The sequence below is a fragment of the Hemitrygon akajei genome, unplaced genomic scaffold (assembly GCF_048418815.1).
Source record: "Hemitrygon akajei unplaced genomic scaffold, sHemAka1.3 Scf000141, whole genome shotgun sequence".
In the NCBI taxonomy this organism is placed as follows: Eukaryota; Metazoa; Chordata; class Chondrichthyes; order Myliobatiformes; family Dasyatidae; genus Hemitrygon; species Hemitrygon akajei.
Genome location: NW_027332027.1, coordinates 975,010 through 997,901, shown reverse-complemented (window position 1 = coordinate 997,901; position 22,892 = coordinate 975,010).

Below are 22,892 nucleotides of genomic sequence, written 5' to 3'. Positions count from 1 at the left end.
TCAACACCTTTCCATCACAAACTCCCGGGGTCAGACAAGGAGTAAATCTCCCTCCTCACCATCCCATCACACACTCCCGGCGTCAGGCACAGAGTGAATCTGCATACAATCCGTCCCATCACACGTTCCCGTGGTCAGACACAGAGTGAATCACCCTCCTCACCGACCAATCACACAATCCCGGGGTCAGACACAGAGTGAATTTCCAAACACACCGTCCCATCACACACTCCCGGGGTCAGACACAGAGGGAATCTCCCTCTTCACCGTCCCATCACACACTCCTGTGGTCAGACTCAGAGTGAACCTCCATCCAAACCGTCCCATCTTAAACCCCTCGGGGTCAGACGCTGAGTGAACCTCCATCCAAACCGTCTCATCACTCATTGCCGGGGTCAGACACAGAGTGAATCTCCTTCCCCACCATCCTATCACAAATTCCAGGGGTCAGACATAGAGTGATTCTGCATCCACACCTTTCCATCACATACTCCCGGGGTCAGACAAAGAGTAAAGCTCCCTTCTCATCGTCCAATCACAGACTCCCGGGGTCAGACACAGAGTGAATTTCCTTCCACACCATCCCATCACAAATTCCAGGGGTGAGACATAGAGTGAATCTCCATCCACACCGTCCATCACAAACTCCCGGGGTCAGACACAGAGTGGATCTCCCTCCACACAATCCCATCACAAACTCCCGGGGTCAGACAAAGAGTAAATCTCCCTCCTCACCGTCGCATCACACACTCCCGGCGTCAGGAACAGAGTGAATCTGCATCCAAACCGTCCCATCACACGTTCCCGGGGTCAGACACTGAGTGAATCTTCCTCCTCACCGTCCCAACACACACTCCCGGGGTCAGACACAGAGTGAATTTCCAATCACACCGTGCAATCACAATCTCCCGGGGTCAGACACAGTGTGAATCTACCTCCACACCGTCCCATCACACACTCCCGGGGTCAGACACAGAGTGAATTTCCAATCACACCGTCCAATCACAATCTCCCGGGGTCAGACACAGAGTGAATCTACCTCCACACCGTCCCATCACAATAGACCGGGGTCAGACACAAAGTGAATCTCCCTCCACACCGTCCATCAGAAAAGCCCGGGGTCAGATAGAGATTGAATCTCCATCCAAACTGTCCCATCACACGTTCCCGGTGTCTGACACAGAGTGAATCTCCCTCTTCACCGTCCCATCACACACTCCTGGGGTCAGACTCAGAGTGAACCTCCATCCAAACCGTCCCATCACACGTTCCCGGGGTCAGACACAGAGTGAATCTCCCTCTTCACCGTCCCATCACAAAAGCCCGGGTCAGTCACAGAGTGAATCTCCATCCAAACTGTCCCATCACACATTCCCGGGGTGAGACACAGAGTGAATCTCCATCCACACCGTCCCATCTTAAACCCCTCGGGGTCAGACACTGAGTGAACATCCATCCAAACCGTCTCATCACACATTGCCGGGGTCTGACGCAGAGTGAATCTCCTTCCACACCATCCTATCACAAATTCCAGGGGTGAGACACAGAGTGAATCTGCATCCACACCTTTCCATCACAAACTCCCGGGGTCAGACAAAGAGTAAATCTCCCTTCTCATCGTCCAATCACAGACTCCCGGGGTCAGACACAGAGTGTATCTGCATCCAAACCGTCCCATCACACGTTCCCTGGGTCAGACACAGAGTGAATCTCCCTCATCACCGTCCCATCACACTTTCCCGCGGTCAGAAACAGAGTGAATCCCCATCCAAACCGTCCCATCACAATCTCCCGGGGTCAGACACAGAGTGAATCTCCCTCCACACAATCCCTTCACAAAAGCCTGGGGTCAGACACTGAGTGAACCTCCATCCAAACCGTCCCATCACACATTGCCGTGGTCAGACACAGAGTGAATCTCCTTTCACACCATTCCATCACAAATTCCAGTGGTCAGACATAGAGTGAATCTGCATCCACACCTTTCCATCACAAACTCCCGGGGTCAGACAAAGAGTAAATCTCCCTCCTCACCATCCCATCACACACTTCCGGCGTCAGGCACAGAGTGAATCTGCATCCAATCCGTCCCATCACACGTTCCCGTGGTCAGACACAGAGTGAATCTCCCTCCTCACCGACCCATCACACACTCCTGGGGTCAGACTCAGAGTGAACCTCCATCCAAACCGTCCCATCACACGTTCCCGGGGTCAGACACAGAGTGAATCTCCCTCTTCACCGTCCCATCACAAAAGCCCGGGTCAGTCACAGAGTGAATCTCCATCCAAACTGTCCCATCACACATTCCCGGGGTGAGACACAGAGTGAATCTCCATCCACACCGTCCCATCTTAAACCCCTCGGGGTCAGACACTGAGTGAACCTCCATCCAAACCGTCTCATCACACATTGCCGGGGTCTGACGCAGAGTGAATCTCCTTACACACCATCCTATCACAAATTCCAGGGGTCAGACACAGAGTGAATCTGCCTCCTCACCGTCCCATCACAAAAGCCCGGAGTCAGACACAGAGTGAATCTCCCTCCTCACCGTCCCATCACAAAAGCCAGTGGTCTGACACAGAGTGAATCTCCATCCAAACCGTCCCATCAAACATTGCCGATGTCAGACATAGATTGAAACTCCCTCCACACCATCCCATCACAAATTCCTGGGGTGAGACATAGAGTGAATCTCCATCCACACCGTCCATCACAAACTCCCGGGGTCAGACACAGAGTGAATCTCCCTCCACACAATCCCATCACAAAAGCCCGGGGTCAGACACTGAGTGAATCTCCTTCCACACCATCCCATCACAAATTCCAGGGGTCAGACATAGAGTGAATCTGCATCCACACCTTTCCATCACAAACTCCCGGGGTCAGACAAAGAGTAAATGTCCCTCCTCACCGTCCCATCACACACTCCCGGCGTCAGGAACAGAGTGAATCTGCATCCAAACCGTCCCATCACACGTTCCCGGGGTCAGACACAGAGTGAATCTCCCTCCTCACCGTCCCATCACAAACTCCCGGGGTCAGACACAGTGTGAATCTCCCTCCAAACCGTCCCATCACAATAGACCGGGGTCAGACACAAAGTGAATCTCCATACACACCGGCCCATCAGAAAAGCCCGGGGTCAGATAGAGATTGATTCTCCATCCAAACCGTCCCATCATACGTTCCCGGGGTCTGACAGAGAGTGAATCTCCCTCCTCACCGACCCATCACACACTCCTGGGGTCAGACTCAGAGTGAACCTCCATCCAAACCGTCCCATCACACGTTCCCGGGGTCAGACACAGAGTGAATCTCCCTCTTCACCGTCCCATCACAAAAGCCCGGGTCAGTCACAGAGTGAATCTCCATCCAAACTGTCGCATCACACATTCCCGGGGTGAGACACAGAGTGAATCTCCATCCACACCGTCCCATCTTAAACCCCTCGGGGTCAGACACTGAGTGAACCTCCATCCAAACAGTCTCATCACACATTGCCGGGGTCTGACGCAGAGTGAATCTCCTTACACACCATCCTATCACAAATTCCAGGGGTCAGACACAGAGTGAATCTGCCTCCTCACCGTCCCATCACAAAAGCCCGGAGTCAGACACAGAGTGAATCTCCCTCCTCACCGTCCCATCACAAAAGCCAGTGGTCTGACACAGAGTGAATCTCCATCCAAACCGTCCCATCAAACATTGCCGATGTCAGACATAGATTGAAACTCCCTCCACACCATCCCATCACAAATTCCTGGGGTGAGACATAGAGTGAATCTCCATCCACACCGTCCATCACAAACTCCCGGGGTCAGACACAGAGTGAATCTCCCTCCACACAATCCCATCACAAAAGCCCGGGGTCAGACACTAAGTGAATCTCCTTCCACACCATCCCATCACAAATTCCAGGGGTCAGACATAGAGTGAATCTGCATCCACACCTTTCCATCACAAACTCCCGGGGTCAGACAAAGAGTAAATGTCCCTCCTCACCGTCCCATCACACACTCCCGGCGTCAGGAACAGAGTGAATCTGCATCCAAACCGTCCCATCACACGTTCCCGGGGTCAGACACAGAGTGAATCTCCCTCCTCACCGTCCCATCACAAACTCCCGGGGTCAGACACAGTGTGAATCTCCCTCCAAACCGTCCCATCACAATAGACCGGGGTCAGACACAAAGTGAATCTCCATACACACCGGCCCATCAGAAAAGCCCGGGGTCAGATAGAGATTGAATCTCCATCCAAACCGTCCCATCATACGTTCCCGGGGTCTGACAGAGAGTGAATCTCCCTCTTAACCGTCCCATCACACACTCCTGTGGTCAGACTCAGAGTGAACCTCCATCCAAACCGTCCCATCTTAAACCCCTCGGGGTCAGACGCTGAGTGAACCTCCATCCAAACCGTCTCATCACTCATTGCCGGGGTCAGACACAGAGTGAATCTCCTTCCCCACCATCCTATCACAAATTCCAGGGGTCAGACATAGAGTGATTCTGCATCCACACCTTTCCATCACATACTCCCGGGGTCAGACAAAGAGTAAAGCTCCCTTCTCATCGTCCAATCACAGAATCCCGGGGTCAGACACAGAGTGAATCTGCATCCAAACCGTCCCATCACACGTTCCCTGGGTCAGACACAGAGTGAATCTCCCTCATCACTGTCCCATCACACTTTCCCGCGGTCAGACACAGAGTGAATCCCCATCCAAACCGTCCCATCACAATCTCCCGGGGTCAGACACAGAGTGAATCTCCCTCCACACAATCCCATCACAAAAGCCTGGGGTCAGACACTGAGTGAACCTCCATCCAAACCGTCCCATCACACATTGCCGTGGTCAGACACAGAGTGAATCTCCTTCCACACCATCCCATCACAAATTCCAGTGGTCAGACATAGAGTGAATCTGCATCAACACCTTTCCATCACAAACTCCCGGGGTCAGACAAGGAGTAAATCTCCCTCCTCACCATCCCATCACACACTCCCGGCGTCAGGCACAGAGTGAATCTGCATCCAATCCGTCCCATCACACGTTCACGTGGTCAGACACAGAGTGAATCACCCTCCTCACCGACCAATCACACACTCCCGGGGTCAGACACAGAGTGAATTTCCAAACACACCGTCCCATCACACACTCCCGGGGTCAGACACAGAGGGAATCTCCCTCTTCACCGTCCCATCACACACTCCTGTGGTCAGACTCAGAGTGAACCTCCATCCAAACCGTCCCATCTTAAACCCCTCGGGGTCAGACGCTGAGTGAACCTCCATCCAAACCGTCTCATCACTCATTGCCGGGGTCAGACACAGAGTGAATCTCCTTCCACACCATCCCATCACAAATTCCAGTGGTCAGACATAGAGTGATTCTGCATCCACACCTTTCCATCACATACTCCCGGGGTCAGACAAAGAGTAAATCTCCCTTCTCATCGTCCAATCACAGACTCCCGGGGTCAGACACAGAGTGAATCTGCATCCAAACCGTCCCATCACACGTTCCCTGGGTCAGGCACAGAGTGAATCTCCCTCATCACTGTCCCATCACACTTTCCCGCGGTCAGACACAGAGTGAATCCCCATCCAAACCGTCCCATCACAATCTCCCGGCGTCAGACACAGAGTGAATCTCCCTCCACACAATCCCATCACAAAAGCCTGGGGTCAGACACTGAGTGAATCTCCATCCAAACCGTCCCATCACACATTGCCGTGGTCAGACACAGAGTGAATCTCCTTCCACACCATCCCATCACAAATTCCAGTGGTCAGACATAGAGTGAATCTGCATCCACACCTTTCCATCACAAACTCCCGGGGTCAGACAAGGAGTAAATCTCCCTCCTCACCATCCCATCACACACTCCCGGCGTCAGGCACAGAGTGAATCTGCATCCAATCCGTCCCATCACACGTTCCCGTGGTCAGACAAAGAGTGAATCACACTCCTCACCGACCAATCACACACTCCCGGGGTCAGACACAGAGTGAATTTCCAAACACACCGTCCCATCACACACTCCCGGGGTCAGACACAGAGGGAATCTCCCTCTTCACCGTCCCATCACAAAAGCCCGGGGCAGTCACAGAGTGAATCTCCATCCAAACTGTCCCATCACACATTCCCGGGGTAAGACACAGAGTGAATCTCCATCCACACCGTCCCATCACACATTGCCGGGTTCAGACACAGAGTGAATCTCCTTCCACACCATCCTATCACAAATTCCAGGGGTCAGACATAGAGTGAATCTGCATCAACACCTTTCCATCACAAACTCCCGGGGTCAGACAAGGAGTAAATCTCCCTCCTCACCATCCCATCACACACTCCCGGCGTCAGGCACAGAGTGAATCTGCATCCAATCCGTCCCATCACACGTTCCCGTGGTCAGACACAGAGTGAATCACCCTCCTCACCGACCAATCACACAATCCCGGGGTCAGACACAGAGTGAATTTCCAAACACACCGTCCCATCACACACTCCCGGGGTCAGACACAGAGGGAATCTCCCTCTTCACCGTCCCATCACACACTCCTGTGGTCAGACTCAGAGTGAACCTCCATCCAAACCGTCCCATCTTAAACCCCTCGGGGTCAGACGCTGAGTGAACCTCCATCCAAACCGTCTCATCACTCATTGCCGGGGTCAGACACAGAGTGAATCTCCTTCCCCACCATCCTATCACAAATTCCAGGGGTCAGACATAGAGTGATTCTGCATCCACACCTTTCCATCACATACTCCCGGGGTCAGACAAAGAGTAAAGCTCCCTTCTCATCGTCCAATCACAGACTCCCGGGGTCAGACACAGAGTGAATTTCCTTCCACACCATCCCATCACAAATTCCAGGGGTGAGACATAGAGTGAATCTCCATCCACACCGTCCATCACAAACTCCCGGGGTCAGACACAGAGTGGATCTCCCTCCACACAATCCCATCACAAACTCCCGGGGTCAGACAAAGAGTAAATCTCCCTCCTCACCGTCGCATCACACACTCCCGGCGTCAGGAACAGAGTGAATCTGCATCCAAACCGTCCCATCACACGTTCCCGGGGTCAGACACAGAGTGAATCTTCCTCCTCACCGTCCCAACACACACTCCCGGGGTCAGACACAGAGTGAATTTCCAATCACACCGTGCAATCACAATCTCCCGGGGTCAGACACAGTGTGAATCTACCTCCACACCGTCCCATCACACACTCCCGGGGTCAGACACAGAGTGAATTTCCAATCACCCCGTCCAATCACAATCTCCCGGGGTCAGACACAGAGTGAATCTACCTCCACACCGTCCCATCACAATAGACCGGGGTCAGACACAAAGTGAATCTCCCTCCACACCGTCCCATCAGAAAAGCCCGGGGTCAGATAGAGATTGAATCTCCATCCAAACTGTCCCATCACACGTTCCCGGTGTCTGACACAGAGTGAATCTCCCTCTTCACCGTCCCATCACACACTCCTGGGGTCAGACTCAGAGTGAACCTCCATCCAAACCGTCCCATCACACGTTCCCGGGGTCAGACACAGAGTGAATCTCCCTCTTCACCGTCCCATCACAAAAGCCCGGGTCAGTCACAGAGTGAATCTCCATCCAAACTGTCCCATCACACATTCCCGGGGTGAGACACAGAGTGAATCTCCATCCACACCGTCCCATCTTAAACCCCTCGGGGTCAGACACTGAGTGAACATCCATCCAAACCGTCTCATCACACATTGCCGGGGTCTGACGCAGAGTGAATCTCCTTCCACACCATCCTATCACAAATTCCAGGGGTGAGACACAGAGTGAATCTGCATCCACACCTTTCCATCACAAACTCCCGGGGTCAGACAAAGAGTAAATCTCCCTTCTCATCGTCCAATCACAGACTCCCGGGGTCAGACACAGAGTGTATCTGCATCCAAACCGTCCCATCACACGTTCCCTGGGTCAGACACAGAGTGAATCTCCCTCATCACCGTCCCATCACACTTTCCCGCGGTCAGAAACAGAGTGAATCCCCATCCAAACCGTCCCATCACAATCTCCCGGGGTCAGACACAGAGTGAATCTCCCTCCACACAATCCCTTCACAAAAGCCTGGGGTCAGACACTGAGTGAACCTCCATCCAAACCGTCCCATCACACATTGCCGTGGTCAGACACAGAGTGAATCTCCTTTCACACCATTCCATCACAAATTCCAGTGGTCAGACATAGAGTGAATCTGCATCCACACCTTTCCATCACAAACTCCCGGGGTCAGACAAAGAGTAAATCTCCCTCCTCACCATCCCATCACACACTTCCGGCGTCAGGCACAGAGTGAATCTGCATCCAATCCGTCCCATCACACGTTCCCGTGGTCAGACACAGAGTGAATCTCCCTCCTCACCGACCCATCACACACTCCTGGGGTCAGACTCAGAGTGAACCTCCATCCAAACCGTCCCATCACACGTTCCCGGGGTCAGACACAGAGTGAATCTCCCTCTTCACCGTCCCATCACAAAAGCCCGGGTCAGTCACAGAGTGAATCTCCATCCAAACTGTCGCATCACACATTCCCGGGGTGAGACACAGAGTGAATCTCCATCCACACCGTCCCATCTTAAACCCCTCGGGGTCAGACACTGAGTGAACCTCCATCCAAACAGTCTCATCACACATTGCCGGGGTCTGACGCAGAGTGAATCTCCTTACACACCATCCTATCACAAATTCCAGGGGTCAGACACAGAGTGAATCTGCCTCCTCACCGTCCCATCACAAAAGCCCGGAGTCAGACACAGAGTGAATCTCCCTCCTCACCGTCCCATCACAAAAGCCAGTGGTCTGACACAGAGTGAATCTCCATCCAAACCGTCCCATCAAACATTGCCGATGTCAGACATAGATTGAAACTCCCTCCACACCATCCCATCACAAATTCCTGGGGTGAGACATAGAGTGAATCTCCATCCACACCGTCCATCACAAACTCCCGGGGTCAGACACAGAGTGAATCTCCCTCCACACAATCCCATCACAAAAGCCCGGGGTCAGACACTGAGTGAATCTCCTTCCACACCATCCCATCACAAATTCCAGGGGTCAGACATAGAGTGAATCTGCATCCACACCTTTCCATCACAAACTCCCGGGGTCAGACAAAGAGTAAATGTCCCTCCTCACCGTCCCATCACACACTCCCGGCGTCAGGAACAGAGTGAATCTGCATCCAAACCGTCCCATCACACGTTCCCGGGGTCAGACACAGAGTGAATCTCCCTCCTCACCGTCCCATCACAAACTCCCGGGGTCAGACACAGTGTGAATCTCCCTCCAAACCGTCCCATCACAATAGACCGGGGTCAGACACAAAGTGAATCTCCATACACACCGGCCCATCAGAAAAGCCCGGGGTCAGATAGAGATTGAATCTCCATCCAAACCGTCCCATCATACGTTCCCGGGGTCTGACAGAGAGTGAATCTCCCTCTTAACCGTCCCATCACACACTCCTGTGGTCAGACTCAGAGTGAACCTCCATCCAAACCGTCCCATCTTAAACCCCTCGGGGTCAGACGCTGAGTGAACCTCCATCCAAACCGTCTCATCACTCATTGCCGGGGTCAGACACAGAGTGAATCTCCTTCCCCACCATCCTATCACAAATTCCAGGGGTCAGACATAGAGTGATTCTGCATCCACACCTTTCCATCACATACTCCCGGGGTCAGACAAAGAGTAAAGCTCCCTTCTCATCGTCCAATCACAGAATCCCGGGGTCAGACACAGAGTGAATCTGCATCCAAACCGTCCCATCACACGTTCCCTGGGTCAGACACAGAGTGAATCTCCCTCATCACTGTCCCATCACACTTTCCCGCGGTCAGACACAGAGTGAATCCCCATCCAAACCGTCCCATCACAATCTCCCGGGGTCAGACACAGAGTGAATCTCCCTCCACACAATCCCATCACAAAAGCCTGGGGTCAGACACTGAGTGAACCTCCATCCAAACCGTCCCATCACACATTGCCGTGGTCAGACACAGAGTGAATCTCCTTCCACACCATCCCATCACAAATTCCAGTGGTCAGACATAGAGTGAATCTGCATCAACACCTTTCCATCACAAACTCCCGGGGTCAGACAAGGAGTAAATCTCCCTCCTCACCATCCCATCACACACTCCCGGCGTCAGGCACAGAGTGAATCTGCATCCAATCCGTCCCATCACACGTTCACGTGGTCAGACACAGAGTGAATCACCCTCCTCACCGACCAATCACACACTCCCGGGGTCAGACACAGAGTGAATTTCCAAACACACCGTCCCATCACACACTCCCGGGGTCAGACACAGAGGGAATCTCCCTCTTCACCGTCCCATCACACACTCCTGTGGTCAGACTCAGAGTGAACCTCCATCCAAACCGTCCCATCTTAAACCCCTCGGGGTCAGACGCTGAGTGAACCTCCATCCAAACCGTCTCATCACTCATTGCCGGGGTCAGACACAGAGTGAATCTCCTTCCACACCATCCCATCACAAATTCCAGTGGTCAGACATAGAGTGATTCTGCATCCACACCTTTCCATCACATACTCCCGGGGTCAGACAAAGAGTAATTCTCCCTTCTCATCGTCCAATCACAGACTCCCGGGGTCAGACACAGAGTGAATCTGCATCCAAACCGTCCCATCACACGTTCCCTGGGTCAGGCACAGAGTGAATCTCCCTCATCACTGTCCCATCACACTTTCCCGCGGTCAGACACAGAGTGAATCCCCATCCAAACCGTCCCATCACAATCTCCCGGCGTCAGACACAGAGTGAATCTCCCTCCACACAATCCCATCACAAAAGCCTGGGGTCAGACACTGAGTGAATCTCCATCCAAACCGTCCCATCACACATTGCCGTGGTCAGACACAGAGTGAATCTCCTTCCACACCATCCCATCACAAATTCCAGTGGTCAGACATAGAGTGAATCTGCATCCACACCTTTCCATCACAAACTCCCGGGGTCAGACAAGGAGTAAATCTCCCTCCTCACCATCCCATCACACACTCCCGGCGTCAGGCACAGAGTGAATCTGCATCCAATCCGTCCCATCACACGTTCCCGTGGTCAGACAAAGAGTGAATCACACTCCTCACCGACCAATCACACACTCCCGGGGTCAGACACAGAGTGAATTTCCAAACACACCGTCCCATCACACACTCCCGGGGTCAGACACAGAGGGAATCTCCCTCTTCACCGTCCCATCACAAAAGCCCGGGGCAGTCACAGAGTGAATCTCCATCCAAACTGTCCCATCACACATTCCCGGGGTAAGACACAGAGTGAATCTCCATCCACACCGTCCCATCACACATTGCCGGGTTCAGACACAGAGTGAATCTCCTTCCACACCATCCTATCACAAATTCCAGGGGTCAGACATAGAGTGAATCTGCATCAACACCTTTCCATCACAAACTCCCGGGGTCAGACAAGGAGTAAATCTCCCTCCTCACCATCCCATCACACACTCCCGGCGTCAGGCACAGAGTGAATCTGCATCCAATCCGTCCCATCACACGTTCCCGTGGTCAGACACAGAGTGAATCACCCTCCTCACCGACCAATCACACAATCCCGGGGTCAGACACAGAGTGAATTTCCAAACACACCGTCCCATCACACACTCCCGGGGTCAGACACAGAGGGAATCTCCCTCTTCACCGTCCCATCACACACTCCTGTGGTCAGACTCAGAGTGAACCTCCATCCAAACCGTCCCATCTTAAACCCCTCGGGGTCAGACGCTGAGTGAACCTCCATCCAAACCGTCTCATCACTCATTGCCGGGGTCAGACACAGAGTGAATCTCCTTCCCCACCATCCTATCACAAATTCCAGGGGTCAGACATAGAGTGATTCTGCATCCACACCTTTCCATCACATACTCCCGGGGTCAGACAAAGAGTAAAGCTCCCTTCTCATCGTCCAATCACAGACTCCCGGGGTCAGACACAGAGTGAATTTCCTTCCACACCATCCCATCACAAATTCCAGGGGTGAGACATAGAGTGAATCTCCATCCACACCGTCCATCACAAACTCCCGGGGTCAGACACAGAGTGGATCTCCCTCCACACAATCCCATCACAAACTCCCGGGGTCAGACAAAGAGTAAATCTCCCTCCTCACCGTCGCATCACACACTCCCGGCGTCAGGAACAGAGTGAATCTGCATCCAAACCGTCCCATCACACGTTCCCGGGGTCAGACACAGAGTGAATCTTCCTCCTCACCGTCCCAACACACACTCCCGGGGTCAGACACAGAGTGAATTTCCAATCACACCGTGCAATCACAATCTCCCGGGGTCAGACACAGTGTGAATCTACCTCCACACCGTCCCATCACACACTCCCGGGGTCAGACACAGAGTGAATTTCCAATCACACCGTCCAATCACAATCTCCCGGGGTCAGACACAGAGTGAATCTACCTCCACACCGTCCCATCACAATAGACCGGGGTCAGACACAAAGTGAATCTCCCTCCACACCGTCCCATCAGAAAAGCCCGGGGTCAGATAGAGATTGAATCTCCATCCAAACTGTCCCATCACACGTTCCCGGTGTCTGACACAGAGTGAATCTCCCTCTTCACCGTCCCATCACACACTCCTGGGGTCAGACTCAGAGTGAACCTCCATCCAAACCGTCCCATCACACGTTCCCGGGGTCAGACACAGAGTGAATCTCCCTCTTCACCGTCCCATCACAAAAGCCCGGGTCAGTCACAGAGTGAATCTCCATCCAAACTGTCCCATCACACATTCCCGGGGTGAGACACAGAGTGAATCTCCATCCACACCGTCCCATCTTAAACCCCTCGGGGTCAGACACTGAGTGAACATCCATCCAAACCGTCTCATCACACATTGCCGGGGTCTGACGCAGAGTGAATCTCCTTCCACACCATCCTATCACAAATTCCAGGGGTGAGACACAGAGTGAATCTGCATCCACACCTTTCCATCACAAACTCCCGGGGTCAGACAAAGAGTAAATCTCCCTTCTCATCGTCCAATCACAGACTCCCGGGGTCAGACACAGAGTGTATCTGCATCCAAACCGTCCCATCACACGTTCCCTGGGTCAGACACAGAGTGAATCTCCCTCATCACCGTCCCATCACACTTTCCCGCGGTCAGAAACAGAGTGAATCCCCATCCAAACCGTCCCATCACAATCTCCCGGGGTCAGACACAGAGTGAATCTCCCTCCACACAATCCCTTCACAAAAGCCTGGGGTCAGACACTGAGTGAACCTCCATCCAAACCGTCCCATCACACATTGCCGTGGTCAGACACAGAGTGAATCTCCTTTCACACCATTCCATCACAAATTCCAGTGGTCAGACATAGAGTGAATCTGCATCCACACCTTTCCATCACAAACTCCCGGGGTCAGACAAAGAGTAAATCTCCCTCCTCACCATCCCATCACACACTTCCGGCGTCAGGCACAGAGTGAATCTGCATCCAATCCGTCCCATCACACGTTCCCGTGGTCAGACACAGAGTGAATCTCCCTCCTCACCGACCCATCACACACTCCTGGGGTCAGACTCAGAGTGAACCTCCATCCAAACCGTCCCATCACACGTTCCCGGGGTCAGACACAGAGTGAATCTCCCTCTTCACCGTCCCATCACAAAAGCCCGGGTCAGTCACAGAGTGAATCTCCATCCAAACTGTCGCATCACACATTCCCGGGGTGAGACACAGAGTGAATCTCCATCCACACCGTCCCATCTTAAACCCCTCGGGGTCAGACACTGAGTGAACCTCCATCCAAACAGTCTCATCACACATTGCCGGGGTCTGACGCAGAGTGAATCTCCTTACACACCATCCTATCACAAATTCCAGGGGTCAGACACAGAGTGAATCTGCCTCCTCACCGTCCCATCACAAAAGCCCGGAGTCAGACACAGAGTGAATCTCCCTCCTCACCGTCCCATCACAAAAGCCAGTGGTCTGACACAGAGTGAATCTCCATCCAAACCGTCCCATCAAACATTGCCGATGTCAGACATAGATTGAAACTCCCTCCACACCATCCCATCACAAATTCCTGGGGTGAGACATAGAGTGAATCTCCATCCACACCGTCCATCACAAACTCCCGGGGTCAGACACAGAGTGAATCTCCCTCCACACAATCCCATCACAAAAGCCCGGGGTCAGACACTGAGTGAATCTCCTTCCACACCATCCCATCACAAATTCCAGGGGTCAGACATAGAGTGAATCTGCATCCACACCTTTCCATCACAAACTCCCGGGGTCAGACAAAGAGTAAATGTCCCTCCTCACCGTCCCATCACACACTCCCGGCGTCAGGAACAGAGTGAATCTGCATCCAAACCGTCCCATCACACGTTCCCGGGGTCAGACACAGAGTGAATCTCCCTCCTCACCGTCCCATCACAAACTCCCGGGGTCAGACACAGTGTGAATCTCCCTCCAAACCGTCCCATCACAATAGACCGGGGTCAGACACAAAGTGAATCTCCATACACACCGGCCCATCAGAAAAGCCCGGGGTCAGATAGAGATTGAATCTCCATCCAAACCGTCCCATCATACGTTCCCGGGGTCTGACAGAGAGTGAATCTCCCTCTTAACCGTCCCATCACACACTCCTGTGGTCAGACTCAGAGTGAACCTCCATCCAAACCGTCCCATCTTAAACCCCTCGGGGTCAGACGCTGAGTGAACCTCCATCCAAACCGTCTCATCACTCATTGCCGGGGTCAGACACAGAGTGAATCTCCTTCCCCACCATCCTATCACAAATTCCAGGGGTCAGACATAGAGTGATTCTGCATCCACACCTTTCCATCACATACTCCCGGGGTCAGACAAAGAGTAAAGCTCCCTTCTCATCGTCCAATCACAGAATCCCGGGGTCAGACACAGAGTGAATCTGCATCCAAACCGTCCCATCACACGTTCCCTGGGTCAGACACAGAGTGAATCTCCCTCATCACTGTCCCATCACACTTTCCCGCGGTCAGACACAGAGTGAATCCCCATCCAAACCGTCCCATCACAATCTCCCGGGGTCAGACACAGAGTGAATCTCCCTCCACACAATCCCATCACAAAAGCCTGGGGTCAGACACTGAGTGAACCTCCATCCAAACCGTCCCATCACACATTGCCGTGGTCAGACACAGAGTGAATCTCCTTCCACACCATCCCATCACAAATTCCAGTGGTCAGACATAGAGTGAATCTGCATCAACACCTTTCCATCACAAACTCCCGGGGTCAGACAAGGAGTAAATCTCCCTCCTCACCATCCCATCACACACTCCCGGCGTCAGGCACAGAGTGAATCTGCATCCAATCCGTCCCATCACACGTTCACGTGGTCAGACACAGAGTGAATCACCCTCCTCACCGACCAATCACACACTCCCGGGGTCAGACACAGAGTGAATTTCCAAACACACCGTCCCATCACACACTCCCGGGGTCAGACACAGAGGGAATCTCCCTCTTCACCGTCCCATCACACACTCCTGTGGTCAGACTCAGAGTGAACCTCCATCCAAACCGTCCCATCTTAAACCCCTCGGGGTCAGACGCTGAGTGAACCTCCATCCAAACCGTCTCATCACTCATTGCCGGGGTCAGACACAGAGTGAATCTCCTTCCACACCATCCCATCACAAATTCCAGTGGTCAGACATAGAGTGATTCTGCATCCACACCTTTCCATCACATACTCCCGGGGTCAGACAAAGAGTAAATCTCCCTTCTCATCGTCCAATCACAGACTCCCGGGGTCAGACACAGAGTGAATCTGCATCCAAACCGTCCCATCACACGTTCCCTGGGTCAGGCACAGAGTGAATCTCCCTCATCACTGTCCCATCACACTTTCCCGCGGTCAGACACAGAGTGAATCCCCATCCAAACCGTCCCATCACAATCTCCCGGCGTCAGACACAGAGTGAATCTCCCTCCACACAATCCCATCACAAAAGCCTGGGGTCAGACACTGAGTGAATCTCCATCCAAACCGTCCCATCACACATTGCCGTGGTCAGACACAGAGTGAATCTCCTTCCACACCATCCCATCACAAATTCCAGTGGTCAGACATAGAGTGAATCTGCATCCACACCTTTCCATCACAAACTCCCGGGGTCAGACAAGGAGTAAATCTCCCTCCTCACCATCCCATCACACACTCCCGGCGTCAGGCACAGAGTGAATCTGCATCCAATCCGTCCCATCACACGTTCCCGTGGTCAGACAAAGAGTGAATCACACTCCTCACCGACCAATCACACACTCCCGGGGTCAGACACAGAGTGAATTTCCAAACACACCGTCCCATCACACACTCCCGGGGTCAGACACAGAGGGAATCTCCCTCTTCACCGTCCCATCACAAAAGCCCGGGGCAGTCACAGAGTGAATCTCCATCCAAACTGTCCCATCACACATTCCCGGGGTAAGACACAGAGTGAATCTCCATCCACACCGTCCCATCACACATTGCCGGGTTCAGACACAGAGTGAATCTCCTTCCACACCATCCTATCACAAATTCCAGGGGTCAGACATAGAGTGAATCTGCATCAACACCTTTCCATCACAAACTCCCGGGGTCAGACAAGGAGTAAATCTCCCTCCTCACCATCCCATCACACACTCCCGGCGTCAGGCACAGAGTGAATCTGCATCCAATCCGTCCCATCACACGTTCCCGTGGTCAGACACAGAGTGAATCACCCTCCTCACCGACCAATCACACAATCCCGGGGTCAGACACAGAGTGAATTTCCAAACACACCGTCCCATCACACACTCCCGGGGTCAGACACAGAGGGAATCTCCCTCTTCACCGTCCCATCACACACTCCTGTGGTCAGACTCAGAGTGAACCTCCATCCAAACCGTCCCATCTTAAACCCCTCGGGGTCAGACGCTGAGTGAACCTCCATCCAAACCGTCTCATCACTCATTGCCGGGGTCAGACACAGAGTGAATCTCCTTCCCCACCATCCTATCACAAATTCCAGGGGTCAGACATAGAGTGATTCTGCATCCACACCTTTCCATCACATACTCCCGGGGTCAGACAAAGAGTAAAGCTCCCTTCTCATCGTCCAATCACAGACTCCCGGGGTCAGACACAGAGTGAATTTCCTTCCACACCATCCCATCACAAATTCCAGGGGTGAGACATAGAGTGAATCTCCATCCACACCGTCCATCACAAACTCCCGGGGTCAGACACAGAGTGGATCTCCCTCCACACAATCCCATCACAAACTCCCGGGGTCAGACAAAGAGTAAATCTCCCTCCTCACCGTCGCATCACACACTCCCGGCGTCAGGAACAGAGTGAATCTGCATCCAAACCGTCCCATCACACGTTCCCGGGGTCAGACACAGAGTGAATCTTCCTCCTCACCGTCCCAACACACACTCCCGGGGTCAGACACAGAGTGAATTTCCAATCACACCGTGCAATCACAATCTCCCGGGGTCAGACACAGTGTGAATCTACCTCCACACCGTCCCATCACACACTCCCGGGGTCAGACACAGAGTGAATTTCCAATCACACCGTCCAATCACAATCTCCCGGGGTCAGACACAGAGTGAATCTACCTCCACACCGTCCCATCACAATAGACCGGGGTCAGACACAAAGTGAATCTCCCTCCACACCGTCCCATCAGAAAAGCCCGGGGTCAGATAGAGATTGAATCTCCATCCAAACTGTCCCATCACACGTTCCCGGTGTCTGACACAGAGTGAATCTCCCTCTTCACCGTCCCATCACACACTCCTGGGGTCAGACTCAGAGTGAACCTCCATCCAAACCGTCCCATCACACGTTCCCGGGGTCAGACACAGAGTGAATCTCCCTCTTCACCGTCCCATCACAAAAGCCCGGGTCAGTCACAGAGTGAATCTCCACCCAAACTGTCCCATCACACATTCCCGGGGTGAGACACAGAGTGAATCTCCATCCACACCGTCCCATCTTAAACCCCTCGGGGTCAGACACTGAGTGAACATCCATCCAAACCGTCTCATCACACATTGCCGGGGTCTGACGCAGAGTGAATCTCCTTCCACACCATCCTATCACAAATTCCAGGGGTGAGACACAGAGTGAATCTGCATCCACACCTTTCCATCACAAACTCCCGGGGTCAGACAAAGAGTAAATCTCCCTTCTCATCGTCCAATCACAGACTCCCGGGGTCAGACACAGAGTGTATCTGCATCCAAACCGTCCCATCACACGTTCCCTGGGTCAGACACAGAGTGAATCTCCCTCATCACCGTCCCATCACACTTTCCCGCGGTCAGAAACAGAGTGAATCCCCATCCAAACCGTCCCATCACAATCTCCCGGGGTCAGACACAGAGTGAATCTCCCTCCACACAATCCCTTCACAAAAGCCTGGGGTCAGACACTGAGTGAACCTCCATCCAAACCGTCCCATCACACATTGCCGTGGTCAGACACAGAGTGAATCTCCTTTCACACCATTCCATCACAAATTCCAGTGGTCAGACATAGAGTGAATCTGCATCCACACCTTTCCATCACAAACTCCCGGGGTCAGACAAAGAGTAAATCTCCCTCCTCACCATCCCATCACACACTTCCGGCGTCAGGCACAGAGTGAATCTGCATCCAATCCGTCCCATTACACGTTCCCGTGGTCAGACACAGAGTGAATCTCCCTCCTCACCGACCCATCACACACTCCTGGGGTCAGACTCAGAGTGAACCTCCATCCAAACCGTCCCATCACACGTTCCCGGGGTCAGACACAGAGTGAATCTCCCTCTTCACCGTCCCATCACAAAAGCCCGGGTCAGTCACAGAGTGAATCTCCATCCAAACTGTCGCATCACACATTCCCGGGGTGAGACACAGAGTGAATCTCCATCCACACCGTCCCATCTTAAACCCCTCGGGGTCAGACACTGAGTGAACCTCCATCCAAACAGTCTCATCACACATTGCCGGGGTCTGACGCAGAGTGAATCTCCTTACACACCATCCTATCACAAATTCCAGGGGTCAGACACAGAGTGAATCTGCCTCCTCACCGTCCCATCACAAAAGCCCGGAGTCAGACACAGAGTGAATCTCCCTCCTCACCGTCCCATCACAAAAGCCAGTGGTCTGACACAGAGTGAATCTCCATCCAAACCGTCCCATCAAACATTGCCGATGTCAGACATAGATTGAAACTCCCTCCACACCATCCCATCACAAATTCCTGGGGTGAGACATAGAGTGAATCTCCATCCACACCGTCCATCACAAACTCCCGGGGTCAGACACAGAGTGAATCTCCCTCCACACAATCCCATCACAAAAGCCCGGGGTCAGACACTGAGTGAATCTCCTTCCACACCATCCCATCACAAATTCCAGGGGTCAGACATAGAGTGAATCTGCATCCACACCTTTCCATCACAAACTCCCGGGGTCAGACAAAGAGTAAATGTCCCTCCTCACCGTCCCATCACACACTCCCGGCGTCAGGAACAGAGTGAATCTGCATCCAAACCGTCCCATCACACGTTCCCGGGGTCAGACACAGAGTGAATCTCCCTCCTCACCGTCCCATCACAAACTCCCGGGGTCAGACACAGTGTGAATCTCCCTCCAAACCGTCCCATCACAATAGACCGGGGTCAGACACAAAGTGAATCTCCATACACACCGGCCCATCAGAAAAGCCCGGGGTCAGATAGAGATTGAATCTCCATCCAAACCGTCCCATCATACGTTCCCGGGGTCTGACAGAGAGTGAATCTCCCTCTTAACCGTCCCATCACACACTCCTGTGGTCAGACTCAGAGTGAACCTCCATCCAAACCGTCCCATCTTAAACCCCTCGGGGTCAGACGCTGAGTGAACCTCCATCCAAACCGTCTCATCACTCATTGCCGGGGTCAGACACAGAGTGAATCTCCTTCCCCACCATCCTATCACAAATTCCAGGGGTCAGACATAGAGTGATTCTGCATCCACACCTTTCCATCACATACTCCCGGGGTCAGACAAAGAGTAAAGCTCCCTTCTCATCGTCCAATCACAGAATCCCGGGGTCAGACACAGAGTGAATCTGCATCCAAACCGTCCCATCACACGTTCCCTGGGTCAGACACAGAGTGAATCTCCCTCATCACTGTCCCATCACACTTTCCCGCGGTCAGACACAGAGTGAATCCCCATCCAAACCGTCCCATCACAATCTCCCGGGGTCAGACACAGAGTGAATCTCCCTCCACACAATCCCATCACAAAAGCCTGGGGTCAGACACTGAGTGAACCTCCATCCAAACCGTCCCATCACACATTGCCGTGGTCAGACACAGAGTGAATCTCCTTCCACACCATCCCATCACAAATTCCAGTGGTCAGACATAGAGTGAATCTGCATCAACACCTTTCCATCACAAACTCCCGGGGTCAGACAAGGAGTAAATCTCCCTCCTCACCATCCCATCACACACTCCCGGCGTCAGGCACAGAGTGAATCTGCATCCAATCCGTCCCATCACACGTTCACGTGGTCAGACACAGAGTGAATCACCCTCCTCACCGACCAATCACACACTCCCGGGGTCAGACACAGAGTGAATTTCCAAACACACCGTCCCATCACACACTCCCGGGGTCAGACACAGAGGGAATCTCCCTCTTCACCGTCCCATCACACACTCCTGTGGTCAGACTCAGAGTGAACCTCCATCCAAACCGTCCCATCTTAAACCCCTCGGGGTCAGACGCTGAGTGAACCTCCATCCAAACCGTCTCATCACTCATTGCCGGGGTCAGACACAGAGTGAATCTCCTTCCACACCATCCCATCACAAATTCCAGTGGTCAGACATAGAGTGATTCTGCATCCACACCTTTCCATCACATACTCCCGGGGTCAGACAAAGAGTAAAGCTCCCTTCTCATCGTCCAATCACAGACTCCCGGGGTCAGACACAGAGTGAATCTGCATCCAAACCGTCCCATCACACGTTCCCTGGGTCAGGCACAGAGTGAATCTCCCTCATCACTGTCCCATCACACTTTCCCGCGGTCAGACACAGAGTGAATCCCCATCCAAACCGTCCCATCACAATCTCCCGGCGTCAGACACAGAGTGAATCTCCCTCCACACAATCCCATCACAAAAGCCTGGGGTCAGACACTGAGTGAATCTCCATCCAAACCGTCCCATCACACATTGCCGTGGTCAGACACAGAGTGAATCTCCTTCCACACCATCCCATCACAAATTCCAGTGGTCAGACATAGAGTGAATCTGCATCCACACCTTTCCATCACAAACTCCCGGGGTCAGACAAGGAGTAAATCTCCCTCCTCACCATCCCATCACACACTCCCGGCGTCAGGCACAGAGTGAATCTGCATCCAATCCGTCCCATCACACGTTCCCGTGGTCAGACAAAGAGTGAATCACACTCCTCACCGACCAATCACACACTCCCGGGGTCAGACACAGAGTGAATTTCCAAACACACCGTCCCATCACACACTCCCGGGGTCAGACACAGAGGGAATCTCCCTCTTCACCGTCCCATCACAAAAGCCCGGGGCAGTCACAGAGTGAATCTCCATCCAAACTGTCCCATCACACATTCCCGGGGTAAGACACAGAGTGAATCTCCATCCACACCGTCCCATCACACATTGCCGGGTTCAGACACAGAGTGAATCTCCTTCCACACCATCCTATCACAAATTCCAGGGGTCAGACATAGAGTGAATCTGCATCCACACCTTTCCATCACATACTCCAGGGGTCAGACAAAGAGTAAAGCTCCCTTCTCATCGTCCCATCACAGACTCCCGGGGTCAGACACAGAGTGAATCTGCATCCAAACCGTCCCATCAAACGTTCCCTGGGTCAGACACAGAGTGAATATCCCTCATCACCGTCCCATCACACACTCCCGGGGTCAGACCCAGAGTGAATCTCCATCCACACCGGCCCATCACAAAAACCCGGGGTCAGTCACAAAGTGAATCTCCATACACACCGGCCCATCACAAACTCAAGGGGTCAGACACAGAGTGAATCTCCCTCCACACCGTCCCATCACAAAAGCCCGGGGTCAGAGAGATATTGAATCTCCCTCCTCACCGTCCCATCACAAAAGCCCGGGGTCAGACACAGAGTGAATCTGCATCCAAACCGTCCCATCACACATTCCCTGGGTCAGACACAGAGTGAATCTCCCTCATCACCGTACCATCACACACTGGCGGGGTCAGACACAGAGTGAATCTCCATCCAAACCGTCCCATCACACATTGCCGATGTCAGACACAGATTGAAACTCCCTCCACACCGTCCATTCACAAATTCCGTGGTCAGACATAGAGTGAATCTGCAACCACACATTTCCATCACAAACTCCCGGGGTCAGAAACAGAGTGAATCTCCCTCCACACCGTCCCATCACACTCTCCCGGGGTCTGACACAGAGTGAATCTCCATCCACACCGTCCCATCACACATTCCAGGGTTCAGACACAGAGTGAATCTCCATCCACCCCGTCCCATCACAAACTCCCGGGGTCAGACACAGAGTGAATCTCCATTCCGACCTTCCCATCACAAAAGCCCGGGGTCAGACACAGAGTGAATCTACATCCAAAACGCCCCTTAACACTTCCCCGCGGTCAGACACAGAGTGAATCCCCATCCAAACCGTCCCATCACAATCTCCCGGGGTCAGACACAGAGTGAATCTCCCTCCACACAAACCCAT